This window comes from Parus major, chromosome 1, assembly GCF_001522545.3.
Source record: "Parus major isolate Abel chromosome 1, Parus_major1.1, whole genome shotgun sequence".
Taxonomy (NCBI): domain Eukaryota; kingdom Metazoa; phylum Chordata; class Aves; order Passeriformes; family Paridae; genus Parus; species Parus major.
The window spans coordinates 39,584,082-39,604,892 of record NC_031768.1 but is presented as its reverse complement, the minus strand read 5'-3'; the positions used below and the strand labels follow the sequence as shown (position 1 = coordinate 39,604,892).

The window sequence follows — 20,811 nt, the reverse complement described above, 5'->3', positions numbered from 1 at the left end:
TGCTTTTATTCCCAGGGCTTTCTATGGAAGTGATATCTGTTGTGGATCTGTTGAATATCTTACTATTGTTGTTTTAGTAGGCTCAGTGAGCAATGTTTAGTGAATTAGGCTTCTTGAGGGATTTGGCTGCTTGCATAAATTCGCAGAGACCTTAGGTGTGTGACCCTGTTTGGGTTCCAGTATGTGGCTCAGCTGGGCTTGCACAGCTGTAGGCCTTCAGACAGATACCTTGTTTTGACAGAAACTTTGGGCAGGTGCAGCTTTTCAAGAAATTAAGTGGGGAGGGAGAAATTTTGTGGGGCAGTCTCTTGGTCATGGGCCACTTAAAGCTTCTGCAGTCCCTGTATATTCATCTATCTCAGTTTTCTTTTCAGACCCAAAAATACTTGCCATCAGAATGAGTTAATCTCTCTATCTCCTTTTTCACAAATGTTTAATTCTGTATGTTTTGAGCAGTGAGTTTCTGAATGCCTTTATATAACCTTTTTAGTATAGAATATGGAGTAGGCCACAGACTTGATGATGAAATCATCCACAGTGTACACTTAACAAGTCTTGTAATTCAGATGCCTTCCTTCTCTAGAAGGAGTTCTGTGCACAGCTTTTATATTTAATTTTATAAATAAATATTTTATATTTATTATATTGCTGATTATAAAAATTTATTTGGAGTGGAATCTGCTTAGATGCCTATCCTTATGCAAATAGTTGTCTGAGCAGGGATAGACTCTTTCCTAGAAAGAAATTGGAGAAAAAGATGATACCAGGATAGCCTGTTAAGAGTCCATAGAGTTTTAATGTTAAGTATCAAACAGGAAGAAACTTGATTAGTTTGCCTTGATTAGGTATCTCTTCTGCCTGTCTCTTAGTTTGGTTGTCTGCTGCCTCATTTAACATTAGAAGCTGCAGATGCTCAGCAGTCTCTTTTCACGACATCTGTTTTTCCAGTAGTTGGTGTAGGCTGGCCATGTGAGAGAACCAATAGCCTTGTGCTCCTTGGTCCTCGATGTTCTAGAAAATGTAGTCATGATGGCACATTCTAGAATTTCACTCAACCCAAATATTCCCAAAATTCATTAAAACTGGGGGGAAGCCAGGCTGCCTGTTGGTGTGGTGCATGTGTGGTTATGTTTTGATGGGAGTGGGGTTTAAGACTCCTCTGCTGCCTTTAAAGATAACATAATGAATCAGCTGATAATTTTGCCTGGACTGCATGAATGGATATCTAATAGTCTCACCTTTAGTCTGACACCATGCAGGATGTAGTTTTTCCATCTGGGATTTTATAACCTCTGTTACTTAACAAAGTATTGCTGTCTTATTATGCAGTTGCTGCAAATTTCTGAGTCTTTTTTGCTATCTAGCAGTTTTTAGTCAAACTTCTTGTAACTCTTTTATTTCTAACGTTCTCTTGTAACCAGATTTCATAGCAACCAAAATCAGATACTTGCTACCCGTCAGATGAGTCTGTTAACAACTGTTGGCAAGGAATGCTGTTCCTCTTACCACTCTGAGTTCCAGTTTTTACGGTCTTGCTGCCACCAGGCCTTTTGCCCCAGACCCTGCACTGAGCGTGTAATTGGAAGACTTGCTCCTTATCCGTGTGAAGGTGGTTTTCGAGAGCTGTGGTGACCAAATGCAGCCCTTGGACAGGCTCCTGATGGAGTGGAGCTACTGTTCTTTTCATCTTTTTGATTATCACTGTTGGTTACACCTGTAATTGCCAAGAGCTCAGCTACTGGGCTGCAGTGGTGGTTTGTGGATAGGACATGTGAACATTTAACAGGGAACAGGGCCCTTTCGCAAGGGAAGGAACTGATGGGCGCTTGCAGATGATATGAACCCTACATCACAAGACTAAACTGTAGCAGACATGTTCAAAGGGCCTTTATCTCTAAAAATTGTATCACAAGAAGCTGAAGATAAACATCATGGTAGCTTGGTGGAGGAAAGATGGTTTATCTAGACTTTTGTCTTAGGTACTTTGTAACTTTTTGAGCAAATTAATGCAATTCAGGTTTTACCTACTGAAGTTTACAATGTAACCTTGTTATGAAAAGGAAAACAAAATATACAGAAAGCTGCCATCAGAATACTTGAACTTAAAATGTCCAAGTTGCTCTGGAATGCAAGGAAGAGGGAAGGAAGGTGCTATGAATTGCAGGGCTTACTAATGTGTCCCCAGGCTTGATAGAGACACATTGGAGAAACAACCCTGTGTTTAAAATGTTTCCACCTCTGGGAAGAGTTGCTGCATTGTGGGCTTTACGGAGGAAAGAAGTTTGATTTTTGAAAAAAGAAAATATTTTCTTTCCATGGCTTCTCAAAAAATTGGTTATTCAATATAACTACTGCAATTTATTGCAGGATACAGCCTTTTCTATTTTGTCCCATGAACTATATTTGGGAAAAATTTACAACAAAAAAAAGATAAAAGTATCCTTTTTTTAAGTGAGACAAGTATATTCAAAAAAGAAAACAAATAACCTTAGGGTGTGAAATTGCATAACATGGTGGATGTTGAATTCTCCTCCAGATGGTTTTTAGTCAGAAATAGTGACTTCCATCATGGTAGCTTTATCTGCCAGAGAGGGACAATGGTAAGCTCAGCCTTGGATGAAGGCTGAGAAGGCGCGCCTTGAAAGTCCATCATTACTCTACAATTAAGAAATTGTATTGCCTTCCTAGCTGGGATAATTAGACTGGTAATTGAAGTTTACATTCTTCTCCAAGAGATGATCAAAACGCTTGCTTTGAAAGACTTTCTGTCTGTCAGCAAGAAATGTGGTTAGATTAAAAGGACTGGGAACAGTCTGGACTTCACACCTCCGCACACACCTTCAGATTAATTGGAATGGCCTTTCTGAATAGGACAACTTAATGTGGAAAAAATAATTAGTGAACTATTTTCAGGAAATTCTAGTTACTAATTGGTGATTCAATGAAGAAAACGTAATGGACACTGGGGTGTGTGTACAGTACCTTTAAACATAATCTCTTTCTTAAAAGAAAACCTTTTTCAAATATTTCAATATTTTTCAAATATTTTCTTACTGTTACTTTTGAGGGTTAAGTGTACAAATTACTATCCTTTCTGTACCTAAAATGGGATAAAAAAGCAGGTAAATTTTGGGGTAATATTTTGTTTCTTAGAATAAAATAAAGTACATATTTGTTTGGGTTTTTTTAATTAACTTTGCTCAGGAAGAGAGACAGTTAAAATGTATGTGTATGTAGAACATACACATAAATATATGCACATATGTACACAAGAGATTTTCAGTCTTTTAGCCATCCGTGGTCAGGACTCAGGATAAAAGGGAAAAAATAATATATGAATTCTGTCAGGTTCTACAGTCATCTTCTGTTTAAAATAATTTAAAATAGGCTTTGCCTACATGTGGAAATTCTTTACTGAATTACTTCTGAACAAGTTTGTTTAAACCAATGTAAAGCCACATTGTTTGTCTCATACCTAATTTGAGCAATATTAAAATTGGTATCCATGCAGGAATTCCCAGCATTTTAAAGAAGTTTCTTAGGTTGGCCTGTCTTGTGTTTTCTCTGAAAAAAAAAAATAAATAAAGTCAGTAAGAGATGTAGGCACTGATTTTGTTATGTTTCTACAGGTTGCTCTTTCTGTCAGCAAGCAAGGCCCATTGTCCCCGTCTCGCTGGGTGACACCGGCCATCGGCCGGCACATGGCCACCGGCGCAAAGCCAGCACAGAGCCGCTCCCTTCCCAAGGGATGCTGACAGCAGAGCCTTGGGCTCTGGCCCTGCCACTGCTGACACAGCCTTGGCACAGCCAACACAGCCAGCTGCCCTCATCCCCAGAGGTGCAGCGGCCTGGTGGTGGTGGTGGTGGTGGTGGTGGAGTCCCAGGGTCTACCTTGCCGGTAGGGCTACACAGGTACCAGGTAAAACAGTCTGCAGGGTTGACTGGCTACCACAGAGCATCTTCGTGGACAATCAAATGGCTGTCAGACAGGTTAGTAAAACTCTTCTGGGAAAGAGGAGCTTTTTATAACCTAGCCTAGACCCAAGGAAATTAACATTTATACAGTAGTTAAAATATAAATAGCTCGACATCTGAGATGATGAGTATATCTGAGTTCCTCATTCTAGCTGGCTTCATTTTGATAGTTAATCAAATATTAGATTTGAGATATACACACACACATCCATGTATGTGAGGAAAAGTAAAATGTTTAGATTTTACTGTTTTACTAGATACCCTGCATTTAATGTCATCTTATAAACAAGTTCTTACTGAGAAATTTCTGAATATTCAGATGGATTGTATTCACAACACTGATTCAGAATGAAGTAGTCTTACTTTTCTTTAATTGGTACCCATCTTATAGTAGAAAGAATGAAAAAATCTCCTAAGAAAATTATTTCTGAAGTTTATGCTCAAGATAGAAGAGAGGTTATCAGGAAATTATTCTCTATATTCTCCATTCCACTTAGAGGTAGTATGTTGGGAGGCATATTTTTGTATTTGAAGATGAATCAAAATTTGTTTTAGTAAGGACAAATAAGTAACAATCAAAAATCCTGACAGTTCTGAAGCTCTTGTTTTGGTCTGTTCATCTTTAGATATAGAAACAGTTTCACTTAAGACGATATAAAAGATTTTTGAATAAATTTTCTGGAGTTAGAAAGTTGAGGTATTGAAGATAGAGGTGACTTCTTAAATCTGTGGAGAATAAAATCTTGGTGCTCTGTTTATTCTAAGCTTCCGATTATTTATAGGAGGCATATGGTAATTAGGTAAATTGTTCTGTAAGATAAGGGCCACCAATTTTCTGAAGTCATGGCAGAAAGGTTCTGCTTACCAAGTTGAAAATAAAATATTCTGGTAGGAACTTGGCCAGGAAGAAGAGGCTTTCAGAGCTTCTGCTCATGGTAGTCAAGGCCTTGGATTTTTTTCTTTGTTGGTAGAGGAGGATTTGATTATGGTTGAAAGGACATGAAATCAGAATACTATTTCTGCAGTCAAAGAGAAAAGCATTTATACTGTTTTTGTCCTGTATTGGTTCACTGTATCAGTGTGGTCACTTGCTTGGAGTTTCTGTAAAATAGTCCATCTTCTGAAAAATATCCAGAGTTGTACCCTGATTGTGCCATTGTGAGGAAAATCTGTCTCAACAGAGCATTTTTTGCAAAGTTTTTTTATGTGCATTGTAGGATGTTTTTATTAGCTTGAGGGACATTAAGCTGTATTCTTCTTTAGTTTCTAGGGCAACGAAAGTCTCTGCTTTGAACTAGACACACAAATTCTTTTCAGGCTATGCAGTATCATAAAAACTGGTATCTACCTGCCTTAGCTTCTACATGGGAACTGATGAGAGAGCAGAAGTTCAGGCCAGGTTGTTTGCCAATTAACCCTGTTATATTTTTTTTACTTAAGTTTTAGTGACCAGCTCAATTCATTGCAAGCAGTCACATTCTTTAAAAAGCAAATAAATTAAAACCTCTGTGGAACTGCTGTTTGCATCAGTATGTAATGCTCGATCCTGCAGACTAGATCATGGCAGGCAGATTATCAGAGATGAATTTTGTGATCTAGGCCTGCATTTCAGGGGCCAGATCTGGGTAGTATCAAAAGTCAGGAGCACAGACTTTTTGGAGTAGAAGGTTCCTACCTGAAGATGCAAGAGAAACTTTCTTTCCCTGTGGTTCTGACAGGACAGGACAACACGGTTGTTCTGAACTTTAATCCTTTGGAAGCAGGTGATGCTACTAAGAAGGTTTTGAATTAATTGTTGGGCCTAGTCTTGAAGACTGTAAAAGTGTGATTTTAATGGGCTAGAGAAAATCCTATTAGAATAGTTTAAACAAGTTTTGCAGTGGAATTTTTATCAGTGATTATAACTTGGTTAAAGTAATATAAAAGTGTGTTGGCTTTGAAGAGTCAACTAATACTTTAGAGGACTATAGTCTTCTGGTCCTTTTAAGACACATATGCATTTCACTATTTTTTGCTATTTTTACTTTATGTAGCCACTAAAAAGTTTCATTTTTTATAGTTTAAATAAACAAGGATAAAGAGTTTGAAGTTGTCATTAACTTATGCTTGAGCTTTAGTTAATTCTGCAAAATCTAGTTAGTTCATCTTGCTTTCAGAATTTTAAGATATATGTCTATCTTGAGGCCTGTAGGTGTGATTATCACTTCCTTTACATAAATGAATAGCTATAAATATTTATATAACTTTGTCATTTGTTTCTCAGCCCATTTTCTATGTAAACAAGCATTGTGTGACTCAGTTGTCTGCTTGTCTCATCTTCCTCCCTTACCTGCCAGTAAGTTTTGAATTCTGCAGTGCAGTTAAACTAAATTAAACATTAGGACAAATTCCCAAAGAGATCATGGAAGGCCTGTCCTTGGAAGTTTTCAAGACTGAACTGTGCATGGCCCTGAGGAAGCTGATTGAGGTTTCCTGGCTGACCTTGCTCTGAGCAGGGGGTTGGAGACTTCCCAAGGTCCCTTCCTGCCCAGATCAACATCTGGAACAAATTAGAAATCTAAATAATGATTAAGTTCTGTCAGAATTGTTGGTGGGAAAGACACACTGTCACTGCTGTAGTTATGGAAGCAACTGGCACATGCTTAATCCTAATTATGGACTGCAGAATGGTGAGGGGAAAAGTTGTAGGCAGAAGGAAAAACTAGAGCTTCAGATAACAGCATTGATAGACTCTGTAAGAAACTAGACCTACCATTATACTCATAAATTACTTTACAAACTCTCTGCTTTATACAATGTCTGGATGCTGTTTCAGCTTTTCCAAAAGGATTATTAACAGTATTTTATTGTAAGGATTTTTTTTTTTTTTTAGCCAAGCCACAGGCATAAACTTTGATATATCTGAATTGGTACAGATCTCTTTGGTCACTTTGTTTCTCCTCCCTCACCTTTGTCAGTGCTTGTACAGGAAGTTTACAGTATGTTCTAAAATATTACAGTAGTTTTTCTAAACATTTACACATCAAGATACGCTTCTGAGAGAAATTTCTTCTGATAAAGCTTGTATTGATTGATAGTGCATTTCAGGGTCACTGTTGTTTGAACGCAGCAATGTAATAATTTTAACTATGAAACAATCGGAATCCAGAGATTTGTATGATGTGCAAGAGGCTCACATCACTTTTAATAGGTATCTGCATATTTAATTGCCTTTGTAAAGAGACATATTCAGTCCCACATCACCAGAATAGGCAGTTTTTATGACTTTCAAGAGTTTTGTACAGAGGAGCAAGGAAGAGGAGAAATCCCTCAATGTCAACATATGTTTTAAGATATTGTGAGTCTTTGCAGTTTCAGCTCATGCCAGTGGTGTTGAAGTGAGGTAACAACCTTGGCTTTGTCCCCAAAGCTGGTGTTCTTGCTTCAAGGCACACCTAATCTACCAGCTTTATTCTTTCTGCTGACAGGTTTGATGTTGGCACAGAATCTGCCCTAATGTTCTAAATACTTGTAAAGAAATTCCAAATTTTTGTGGTGCTACATAGCTTACTGCTGAGAATAGCTGGGATGCAGGGTGCTTTTTCACTTGAAGAGCAAGCAAAACTGCTACTGCATCCTTCAAGATGTTCAGATTGCCTCCATCACTAAGGATGGAAGACCTCAGAAGTGTTTATGTGCCATAGGCAGTAGAGGCTAAAGCTGACAACTCTGTCCTTTGGATGGAGAGCAGAGGTACAGAGTTCAAGGGACTTGCTAGAAATTGCACAGGAAATCTGTAACAGCGTGTGAAGCTGGACCCACATCTCTTAAATCATGTGTCAGCATTCCTCTTGCTTGATGCTTAATGTTTTTGCTCTAAGACATCAAAGGATAAAACTTAATTATAAGTGGTTGTATCTGAAAAAGTGATCATTTAAAAGAAATGTCTTCTTGCAAGACTTCAGAATACAAATAAAAGATAGATAGTGGTCTCTAAAATTAGAATCTTCTATATGTTGCACATTTGGTAGGTACTGAAAGCCTTGACATATCCAGTCATGCTCATTGTATTGGAATAAACATTAGTATATTAGCATGGATATGGCTTAAAAATATTCAAGGTAAGAAAACAAATGTGGTTATTAAGAATAATTTTTAATTATGGATGCAAAGCTTAAATATTGAAATGTGAGGCCTAATTTTCAGGATGTTGAGCTATTCATACAGCTAGTAGCAGTAATTTTTTTTTAAATTAGGTGCTCATCTTTATTGTCTGGAAATTTTTTGAGCAAGAACCTTTTTGTATTTAAGAAATTGTAACATGCCTCTTATCTGTTAGTAGTTTTCTTGACAAGTAGACTTCTTTCAGCATGAACTGAGTAGAGAGACAGGAGCTAGATTAAATTGGTGCAGCTCTGAGAATCTCAGATTTGTAGGTCAGATTTTTTTGTTGCTTTTAGAAACAAGGGAATTAGTCACAATGGAAAAAGTCAGGTAAAACATTTGTCTTGTATTTACTTGTGGTTATTGCTTCTTAAGCTAAACCAAGGAAGAGAAAACTCCCATTTGAAAATTCCAGCGTTTCTGAGTTGCTAAATGTGCCAAGCATTTCAGGATTTCAACAAGATGATGTTGATGCTCGGTTGTGTAAGATGAGGATTTTGATTGGCGTAGAGAGGGAACTCAAGGATTAAAATCTTGTTTGGATATGCTCCCAGCAAACCTGCTGCTAAGAAGGTAGGTTTTATCTATCCCTTAGAGTCTTTTCAGTCTTGATAATAGACTTCAGTGTTAGCTATGAATTTTAATGATAGATACTAGGGAGAAGTGTCCTTTTTAAGGTGAAAAATAACCTTTTGTTTGTGAAGTTTTTCGAGCATCTGAAATGGCAGTAGATGAGAACTGAAGCTACTTGTGTCATTGGCTCCTTGTCATCCCCAGCACTCAGAAAGCTGTTTTCCTTCACTTGTGCCAGAGCCTTACTTCGAGGGGAGCAGAGAGTGTCATGGGACATAGTTCAAACATTCATGGAGTTCTGCAAGATTAATGAGAAAATGTCTCCCATACATCTTAATGATCAGGGATTTTTTTTTAGGACTTACTTTAGCGACTAGAGAACCCTTAAGACACGTTGATTGACCTTTGAATTTTCAGATGTTCTTGACATTTTACCTTAAAAAGCTGGAGGGAGAGCTGAAGGTAGGCTCTATCTGTAGTGACTTGCAGAAGCGGGCTGAAAACATGGAAAGAGTTTGTTATTCTAGTTCTCCTATGAAATCTCAGATGCAGAAAATCCTCAGATTTCTTATTATCAGATTCTCAGATAAGAATTTTTCTCTGAAGTGAATGCGAATGACCTGGAAAGATCTTTGGTGTCCTTCATACAGAGATGATGTGCATCATCATTATATCTGTTGCAGAAAGGGAATATAGGTTTACTACATGGCCTTTGAGTATGTGTGTTGGGTTGTACACTCCATGGTTCTTGTCCCTTGGAAGGTCTCAGCTGTAAGCTGCCTAGGAGTAATGTGTGCAAGTGCTTTGGTTGAAAAGTGCTTATTGTGAGAGTTGGGAAGAAGGTATTTGTAGTGCTTGTGTATACTGTGATTGGTTGTTGTTTCTTGGGCTTTTGCTTGGAACTATTTCCTCTAATTTCTTACAAGCGCAGCATCGATGGTGAGCCAAACTGGGAAGTGAAGCTGGCTCTAACACCCACAGAACTGAACTTGCTTTAAAGTATTTTATTTAAGATGAGAGGATTATTTCCAGAAAGTTTCATATACAAGAACAAAGTTTCTGAAGCCTCCTCAAAAGTGGTATGGTGTGGTGTTATTTATTATTCTAATATTATCCTCACAAGTTGTTTTGCAATTATTATTTAATTTGCTGTCCTGTGAGTAAGTACAATTATCATGACTTTATATACCTTAATCTATCCATCTGAAGAGTTTGTTTTCCCAAAGGCTATGTAAGAAGTTCATGTCAAAGCCTAGAAAAAAATGGTAGATTCCCAGTCCTGCAATTAGGGCATAGACTGTTCTTTATAGCAAACTGATTCATGACTCAGCCACCTAATTGCAGTGGGACTTCCAATAAACTCTTTAACATCCACTCATTTATAAAAATTATTTTAAGACTATTTTTTTAGTTGGGAGTTGTTGCTTAAGAAATTAAATCATTACACAATATAGCTTACAAAACTGAATATTAAATGCAATTAATTAGTAAACTGGAATGACTTGCTTGCACCAGAATCGTGGGAGTTTTACAGCTGTTCTGTGTGGTTTTGCCTGAGAAGCTGTAATAATTTCCATTAGAGAGAAAATGCTCAAACTTTGCAGAAACCTACCTTAGTTTAGGTTTGAGTATCTCTCTGACACATTTATACATGTATACAGGTATTGACACCTCTTCATTGGTGTCTATTTGCAGGAGTCCATGGAAACATAATTCTGCCCAATGACTCCCTAATAGTTGCAATTTTTGAAGCTACCAAAATACAAAGAGTAAGGGTTTGGAAAAAGTGAGATGTCTCCTCTGTCTGAGTGTCTTAAGGTAGTAATAGCTTCAGAAGTATGTGTATATATATTTTATATATGTGTGTGTGTGTACATATATATATGTGTGTGTGTATATATATATTTCCTGCTGCTTTGGTTGAAGAATTGATAGCTTCAATAAATGGTTAAGATGGTTTTCTCCTTGAAAATTCTGTCGTATCGCTTCCTCTCATCCTGGTGTTTGAGAGGTTCAGAATCAGGCTAGTGAACACTGTGCCTTTTCTTATCCTCCATAGCTGGCATGAGTTTTAACTATCAAGGATTCTGCATTAAATATCCAAATAATTAAAATAAAAGGATTAGAAAAAATCTTTATAGTTACACTTGGAATATGTTCTTCCTCTAGATAAGCAAACTGCTTGTTCAAGTTAAGACAGATTTTACTGAAGGCAGGCAAAGTTTGCAAGCTACATTACAAAAGGATGTTTAGTTATATTTAGTGTGAATTTGTAAATAACCTAATAGATTTAACTGTCATTTCTGATACTTTATTTCATATTACCCATAATTATTTTGCTGTGTATTTTGGCAGGATTCATACCACAAATTTTTTGTAAGTCTAAAATGAAGAATAATTATTTTTTACTGACTTTTTGCTATTATTTCCATAATTTTCAACAGTAATATCTTTATCCCTTAAATTAATTTCCTTTTTGAAATACTATCAAAACTGCCAGAAATGCATTTTAAAAAAAGTGAGAAAGATGCTCTGTTTGTAGAAGGTAATAAAGGTGATTTAGTACTGGAGACTCCTTTTGATTATTAGTTACAGTTATTCTTTATAGATATCTTTTGTACTTCAGTGGTCACAGTTTTTATTATATAAAACTGTAATTGTGCATCTTTCCAAAAACTTGAACAAGCCTTACACTTGTTACAAAAAATAGTTTTCAGGAATATATGGTGTTCTCTTGGTTTGTTTTTCTTCCACAAAATGATTTGGTTGAAAATATTTGGGTCTGATACGAAGCACAGAAAAAAAATCCTAGAAAAGAGACACCACTTCCAGAATGTGAAACTGGAAAACAGGAACCTGTTTGTACCTTTTTGTCTCCTGACAAGTACAACTCACACACACACATACACACAGAGCGTAGGGGTACTGGGCAATCTCTATCACTGTCTAAGGGAATCAGATCAGTTTATTAGCCTTGTTTGGGTTTTTTTGGTGTGGTTTTTTTTGATTCTTGCTGTTTCAATCTTCATTTTTATTGTATTTTCACTGCACATTGTTTTATCTTTATCCAATGACAATTCTAACCAGAAATCTGAGAAGTACCTTGTAAAAGAAGTCAGGTACTGCCTATGTTTTTTTGGTATGATCGGAGGTAGAAAAGCTGTGAGGAAAAAGTCTCTGAAGATCATTCTCATACCATTCACCTTGAAGCTTTCTAAATGTTTAAGCTGTTACTCAAAGTGTACGTAGTAATCTAAACAGAAATGTGGATGATGTGTGTGTCTTGTGAGGTAAGATAAAATACAGAAATATTTATTGCTGTGTGACATATAAGGTTGTGTGGTCAATAGTGTGTAACTGAGCCACATAAAACATTTGAAGTTTGTGTATTTATTGATTTCATGTGGCTGTGGTGTCCATCCTCATGAAAATGGAGATTTATTGTGAGCTATTGGTCCCAGGTGTTCATTAAAGATGGGTAACAGGCTGGGTTTTAGTACCGAATTTATCTAGAACTGGGAAATACCTTCTGAATGTCTTTTATGGCGCAACGACTGTACCTTGGCAGTAGTGGAAACCCTAGATATGATGGCATTTGACTCTGCACCGGTGTCTTTCATAGGGCTATAAATGACTGCAATCCTGTTATCTCTTCAAGAGTTGCTGCTGCTCAGTATCTGTCATAGTGGAGCTAAAGATAGTGAGATCATTAAAACAGGGTGAAGTGCCTTGTTCTTTAATCATGTTCTGCAAACAAGTGTAATTGGTCTTGCAAAAATTTGTTCCTGAAGAGGTCTTAAAAAGTCAAGCCTTCCCTTGCTACATTTGAGAGTGTTTCTTACAGGGTCTGCTATATTTGCCCTATAATACATACTGTGCTGCTTTGATACTGACAAAAGTGGCAGCAATTCTTATTTTCAGGTGGCCCTCGTGCTTTTCATTAGGAATGATCAGTGCTGCTCAAAGCTTTTCAGCCATACTGAGAAAATTGGATTTTCCTGCTCCAGAAATGAGCAGAACTGTGCCACTTTTCCATTGCTAAGGGGACAGGCAGGGGCAGATGGGCTGCAGCAAAAGGCAAAACTTCTGCCCAGCTCCCACTGTGGGCTGAGCTGCTCTCTCTCAGATCCTGTGATGGGAACAGCAGCCTGGATTCAGAGCTTCAGTACAGGTGATGGGGTTTTAGCCTCTTTTGCTCTGCTAAAAGTATTTGTGAGTAAGATAGATCCTACTAGAGGAAGGATTTGTGAATTCCTAAGTGAATTTGATTTTTGTGGTTGTACGTAAGGGTTCTGCATTGCTGCTTGGACATTGCAAGGTGGATCTCTTTTTGTTTATTTGTCTTTTCCTTTGTTAGGAACCTATTTTTTCTCTTGGGCCACTGAAATTCAACAGGGTGAAAAGCCTGTGAGGAAGAGATGTTCCTCTTCCCTTCAAATTTTATTAGAATCATATAATTCCCCCACTTCTGAGTAACTGCCTTTCCCTTGGTGGGCCTGTGCTAACATACACCATCTGAGTGGTCATGGCTCTGAGTATCAAGTGGAGTCTCCAGATGCAGACAGAAGTTGCCTCCAGTGAGATCAATCAGGGATTGAGCCAGGGATCTCCCCTATACTCATCAGAAAAAAATTGCCTGGGATACTAAGTGAGACAGGAAATTCTGGCAGTGTTGAGAGGTAAAGGGTGCAGAGCTAGCTTGAACTTGCAGAGCTTGTAGAGATTGATTTAGTCAAGAGCTAGATTTTCCACAGTGTTACCAGAACTGAAAAACTGGAAAGTGCAGAGACCCTTAGGACTCTGAATGAAGACAAACAGTTCATCATCCTCATGGTACTTGGGGAATATGATACACAGAAGTCTGGTCTAACTCCCTCAAGCTAAGGCTTGAGTCTGGCAGGACTGATACTGAGCTGGAGCTCGTAAGTCCAGCTCACACTAGAGCCAGTCTTCTGCTCAGTATCCATGGACTGTTTTTCCATTATTTGCTGTATTCTAGGTAGTAGACACTAACTTTTCTATGTAGAAAGATATGAATTGTGTGTATTTATTATAGACAGGCATAAGTATGTATAAAAATCTAAAATATATGTCACACAGAATATGTATATATATATATATACAAAATGTATTTTTTCTGTAAAGTTAACTACTGAAAATCTAGGTAGTACAGGGATGTATTCCACAGGAGCAACTTTATTTCTGGTAAGAAGACATAATGAGAGCTTTGCAGAAACATTTTCTAACACATTTCAGTATTGTAAAGTTATCGGTTATTGGGTGAATCTGAGTTATAAGGTGAATAAGGCTATTGACTGTAGGATCTCATTTTAGGTGGTGATGGTAGGTAGTGAATCGGATAAATGCAACAGGAAAAGCAATACAGAAAATTGCTTCTATCTGTTCCACCTAATAGCTCTTACATGGTCCTGTGCAAATAAATTAAATTAGGCTTTTCACATCTTTTCTGTCAGCTCATCAGTTCTTTCTGTTCTTCAGTACAAACCATCAGGGTTTCCACTGCTCCATTTCCCAGGTGCTGAGTACTCATAGCATACAGACTGTCAGTTATTTAGTTGCCCAGATTTTCTAGGGTTCCTAAACCTTTTAAGCACTTGAACTTTTCAGTGGAACTGACTATAAGCCTTTAACAAGTGTGTATGCATTTTCTTATATGTTTCTCAACAAATTGAAGTGATCTCACAAAACTCAGAGAGGTGATCCTGTAATTCTGGCTCATCTATTTCTTCACTGGGCCCTTCTCAAGCACTCAGTTTTACCAGAGGGCAAGCCAGTGGAGAGTGAGAGGAAGTTTGTGGCCCTCAGAAATCAAGAAGTGCAGTGAAGGGGTACCTGATTCCGTTTCCATGGAAGGATTTTTTTAATGCTGTATAGCAAATACAATAGGACACGTGCATCTGAACAATAAAGATAAGACAGCAATTCAATATTTTTTCTTATCTGTTGAATGCCATCCATCTTATGTAATTAAAGACTATGCTATCCTGTGTTTAAATGCAGGAGGACAGATTTCAAGATGCTTGTGTGTATTTTGGTACTTAATTAATGGCAGCTTAGCTCTTGCAAGGGTTCCAAAGATATCATTGTGCTAAACAGTGTATATCCACGGAGTAAGACATGGATTATGTCTCTTCAGATGGTAAATGAAGGCAGGATAAATGGTAAAAGTGAGGGGAATTCTCTACAATTATTGATGACAGCCTTGGACTGTGGATTAAATGACATTCCCTTAGTAAACAGAGAGGTATAACAAAGTTTAGCATTTCAGCTACATCTTATGACATATTTGGACAAATTTTTTATACTAGTCTGGTGATGTAAGATTGGCTGATGTGTTTGTGAGACATTATTGGCCTTTTATCCTTTCGGACTGTGGGGGAGCCCACTGTCCCTGCAGCAGAGGCAGCAGGAACACACAGGTTACCTGTTCTAGTGCAGAGTGGTTACAGACAGGGAAACAGGCTGTTTCCCTCAACCAGATGAGGCAGATGCACCAGCACTGCTCTGCTGCCTTGCCTGGCAGGCAGAGGGGAAGGGTGGGAGGGATGAAGAAGGTGTAATAGGTGGCTTAGGGAGGGTGTCATCTTCAACTGCTGCAGGTGTCAGCTGCATCTTTTGTCCACAATTCAGTCTTACTCCAGTGATTTGACTCAAAGCAATACTACTAAGATAATATAAAGGAGAAAATAAGGCTTAAGTTAAGAAGGTACCATCTTGCTCCTCTTAGGTCTGTTTTAAGTGCTAAAAAGTCAGAACTGTTTTTTTTTTCTCAGTCCTAGTTGCTTTTGTGAAAAAAAAACCTGTGTAAGAGTATTTTGGAAATAGGCCCAGTGTTTTCTTCTCTCTTTTCTTTTCTATGGCAAATATGTAAATTTAAAACCTGATGAAACACTTAGTTTGATATCTGAAGAAAGGTTTATGAATGTGAGGATGGGAAAAAAAAAACGACAGGCATTTCCATTTTGTAAAAAATTTGGCAAGGATCCCTTCACAAGGAGGGGCAAAGTAACAAATTCCTTCACAGCTATATGATCTGTTGTGCTGTCCAAGTTGATTTTGAAGAGAACTGTGGTAGTATTGCCTGGAACTTAACTGTGATTTTTTATTTGTCTCTTCAACTTGTTTAACTGGCCTAACGATGTGAATACTGCAAGGGAGACATATGCATTCTGTATTATCTAATATGTGTTTTTATGTAACAGTTCTTCTGTGTGTATGCAGTACTTGAAGCGGACTACGTGTCCTGAAATTTGGAATTAATTATCTGGCCCTTTGGTTTTGTCTCATTTGTTGCTATTCAGAGAGTTCTGTGTGTATTGACCAAAGATAAATGTACTCTTGAAAGGGAGAGTGTTGCACCATTACCCCAAGCAGGAGACACAAAATACCTGTTCAGGGAGAAGGAGGATGTAATGTTGAAGGGAGGGTTCTTACACATGGAGATAGCAAACAGAGAAAATAGTATTATATTCCTCATTTTTGTAGTCTGAAAGTATTCCTGGCATATATCCTAGAGGGAAGGAAAATTCAGAGGAGGAAGATTTTTGTAGAATTCTGAAAACTCTGAGGGGAACAAGATGTACAACAAATTGCTAGGATGTGAAATACACATTTTTTTCAAATGTAAAATTTTAAGATCATTCAAATGTCTCTTTCCTGTTGGTCTGTATTGTTTGCAAATAGATTTTTTTTTCTTTTTTTTTTAACTCTAAGAATGTTTCCATTTTTTAAAATATAATTATTGTTGTTGTTTTTGTTTTTAAACTGTAGGTATGAGAAGGTGCCAGTAATTCTGGTTGGTAATAAAGTGGACCTGGAAAGTGAGAGAGAAGTATCATTGAGTGAAGGCAGAGCCTTAGCTGAAGAATGGGGCTGCCCCTTTATGGAGACCTCTGCTAAAAGTAAAACAATGGTGGATGAGCTCTTTGCGGAAATTGTTAGACAAATGAACTATGCAGCACAGCCAGACAAAGATGATCCATGCTGTTCTGCATGTAATATACAATAGCATTAAAAATGACCTAACCTGGACTTAATTTGCAGAAATTTTGTAAGGTGGTAAAACTGTCTACTTCACTTCCTGGTTTGTGGGTCACTTGAAATACATCTGTAGTGAAGTAGCAACATTAACTCAGAGCTGAGCATTGAAAGTCAATCACTGACTCTGAATATAATTGGGTTAAATGACCACATCTCACCCGTTTTTTCCCTTTGAGCACCTGCAATTTTATGGCACAGTCAGTTGATCTACAGGGTCGTTCCAGTCGAACGTACGTGTGTTGTCACGTCAGACAGCAACAACAGCAACTATTTCTGAAGAGGACAGAATCCTTTTGGAAACGGGAGATGAAAGCAGTGGAGAGGATATCTCTGAAGACCTTTCATGACAAGCATAACCACGAAAAGGAGAGCCAAGTCTTTTGGTGTCTGATTGCCACGCTTCAGAATGGGCACTATCACATGCGGCTGAGTTTGTTCAGTCAGTTATGTTGATTTCACCAGAACTTCTGACAGTGTTGGAGGAAAAGGCTACCAGAGACCCATATAGTTTGGATTCTTTTCAAAATCAATGCTATTATTTCTACACTTTATCCCACATCTTGAAATACAAAACATTGAATCAGTGTGTGAAATGAGAGGCAAGATCTGGAAACAAGTGACGGGTGAACAGTCTGGCATTGGAATGTTTTAAATCTTTCATTTTGCTGCTCAAAAATGGAGGATCGCTTCAGGTTTTGGTCTACAGAAAGCCAAACAAACCCTCTGTTTACAAAGCAGGAAGCATCTTTATTTTCACTTTACTGAACCAGGAGGAAGCAACTGTGATGAAAAAAAAAATTGCTGAGCCTTACTAACAAGGAACACTTTAATAGATTAACTAGTACCATCTTGTAAGGAAAATTAAGCCATGTTTCATCCATATGTTCCCTTCTGCAGAAACCTCGTGGGACAGTATGAACATCCTGCATTTTTAAGTTTGTTAAAGACAACAGTTCTTCTTGCCTTTAAGGGCTACATTCTCTGGTGTGATCCCAAACTAACCTTTGAAAATCCAGTTTGCTATTTGATAGCTTTAATGTTGAAAACTTAAATTGAATAACCATGTGAAATCATTTGGTTCAGAGGTGAAATAGTTACGGTTGTAATTCCTTAGGTGAGTGTGGACATGGCTCTTTAATTGCCTGACACACTACTCAAAGGTTGCCCCAATTATTGGAGTGTTTAATGGTGGGAGCAAATATTTTATTTGGAAAGGATGCTCGAGCTCTGACTTGCTAGTTTCATAGCAGTGAAGTATTTATCATTTGCATGACTAATGGCACAGAAATACCTATTTCAAAGTCTTACAATCAAAGTATAGAAAAGTTTTCAATCGCAATGTTTAGATTTTAAATGCTGGAGAGATTGTCTTGAGCTGGATCTTTTATAGGTAAAATTGGCCATAAAAATACAGTCACTGAGCCTGTGGTCTAAATAACACCATGCGTTTATTAGTTTTTAAATCTTGTGCAGTAACAGTGTAGTTCCTTGTGTTTAAATGAGTGAAAATAGGGGTGCTGGGCTGTGTGTGTGTGTGTGTTGAGTGTGTATGTGTGTGTGTATATGGCCCTTAGAAATGCTGTAATTGGAGTTAGGTTCGAGAGTTTTGCCTCCATCTGCAGAACTTCCTAAAAGCGCTCTCATCTGCCACAAAGGACACTGGAGTAGAAAACACTTTGCAGATTTCCATAACATAAATATCCTTAACATTTTGAATTATAGGTCACTGGATGATAACTAAATAAAATCATATTCACAGAAGAGAACTGGCCAACTCTGCCCTTAATCTTTCAAGACCTTTCCACAACCAGTGTGACGAAGGGCATTAGATGTCACAGAACATTAAGCCTTACTAGAAAGTAAATGTAGCCCATTTCCCATCTACTTTGCAGAGCTTTTGTTACTGTACTTTGTTCTCTTAGGGAGATAGGCACACCGTTTATTTCTGGCATCTGAATGCCCATTTTGGGTGCTCTGAATCGCCCTCCTAGAGGCACCTACCTCTTTCCATTGACTGTATAGCAAACTTAGGCGTTTAACTTTAGTCCTCCAAGTCACACGACTCACATGCCTAAACTAGATGGTATGAATGTTCTCTTACCACCCCCTGCCTGCCCATTGTGTCAGCTGCCATGCTTAAACAAGATGTGAGATGTTGGATTAACAATATTTCAGGGTTTCACATATCTAGATTGGGAAACGGTTAATCAAGCAGCACAATCCATCCGTAAAACAGCTTGTCAGTGTGCAATCCACTGCGCAAGCACTCAAAAAAGGAAAACTACAAAAAACAAACCAAAGCCAAGTTTTAAACTGAGTTGGAAGTGCATGTTATGCGAGGTTATTTACAGAGATGTTAAAAATCTTACCTCACAGATTGTTCATCAACCAAGAAAATGGCATGAACTAGAGTATGAACAGCCTAATATGAAGTTCATAATATAAAGCAGATGGGCTTTAAATATAGGAAAAATTGCACATTAAATTTTTAACAGAAAATATTAAAATATCTCCCACTTTTGTTTCTTCATTACATTCACATTTTCAAGAGCATAGGCCATATGGAAGCTACCATGCAACTTGGGTGAGGGGGCAAAGTGTAAGTGTCGTTTTTCATTGTATAGTTCTGAGGAAGTAGTTATGCACTATTTGTATTTCCACTAATGTGAAGATAGTGGAGCTTGAATCAATGACAGTTGCACTCGACAGATTTTTCAAGTTATAGGGGTAGCAGAAAGGGAGGTGGGTGAGCCACATGGCGGCTGCATGGCCACCCTGCAGGAATCACTGGTCTTGGGTCACTGTTTCATTTGTACCCTGATAGGATTACCAATTATAGTATTTGAAAGTTTCTTATAACATGCCTTAAAATATTATGATTTGTTCCAAAGACCCACTTTTCCTTTGGCTGTTCTTGTAGAGCCTTGTACTTTTCTACAAAGACAGCATTTCTCCAGTTTTGTTGTTTTTTTTAAGAAAAAAGTTGCAACTTTTATTCTTTTAAGCTATGATAGTGAGAGCAACTGTTTCCTCTTTCCCTTAAAAATACACACAAAAACAAATCAAAGCAAACCAACCAGAATCAGATCAAGAGTATTAAATATGACTTGCATTGGATTTTGTTTGGGATTTTTCTGTTGTGCCCATCCCCCTGCCCACCCCTTCAGAGCATCAAAAAAAGAAATTTGGTGACATTTTCTGTTCTGATTCTAGCCTCTCCCTAACCCCAGTGCTACAGTTGCCATTACTTTTCTGTGGGAAAACTACTGGTATTTGCTTTCCTGTATAGAATGTTGCCTAAAGATGTCAGCCATTTGGTTGGGGGGTTTTGTGCATGTTTGTTTTTAATTTTTTTTTTTTTTTTTTTTACCAGTGTGCCATCAAAGCACTGGTTAGGCTTTAATTGTGAAACTCCGCAACAAATGCAAATGTTTGACAACTGCAGGAGGCTTTTATCTGCATTGTTGTGCATCTGTTAATTCTTGATCAGGGTTTGAAGAAAGACTGAAGTGGGTTCTGGAGTCAGACTTAACGCTGTTGATTTGGAGTTTCCTAGGGGTGAATTAATGTATTTCACAGTTAATTGTTGAGCTCTAATACAACTGGCAATTTAAAATGGGGCAACAGTTTGTTTTGTAACAATGTCAGTTGTTTAAACCTTGATGTTTCAAATAAAACAAGAATTGTACATAGAACTCAATGCAAACTCAGCAGTTGTATTTGGAGTTAAATTATTTTAACAAATAAATTTATTTAATGAAATCTTTCTTGCATTTTCTGTATTTTCCCTTTTGATTTGATCAAAACCTTCATCCAGAGCTGATGAGGGTGCCCAGTAATTTGAAACAACACTATCAACTATATTCGGTTCAGCTAAGTATTTTCTACCAAAATTCTCTTCTGGTACAAATTAAATAACAATAAATAAAAATAATATAATTTATTTTGGATGAATGGATGGATGAATGCATGGATGCATGGATGTTGTGATCTAAATTACAATCTTGATAAAGAACAATAGCGATGGAGGGAGTTTTTCTGTTCACTTTTCTTAGTGGG

The 20,811-nt window shown here is 37.6% G+C and overlaps 1 long non-coding RNA gene across 2 annotated transcripts in view; it reads left to right on the top strand.

Annotated features, from left to right (window-relative positions):
- LOC117244347 overlaps positions 1-20,514 on the top strand; it is a 30,313-nt gene extending 9,799 nt beyond the window's left edge. For both annotated transcript variants that reach the window (XR_004497258.1, XR_004497255.1), the window contains one exon: positions 16,483-20,514. This is a non-coding gene — a long non-coding RNA (uncharacterized LOC117244347). The remainder of the gene's footprint in view (positions 1-16,482) is intronic.
- Positions 20,515-20,811: the final 297 nt, after the last annotated feature.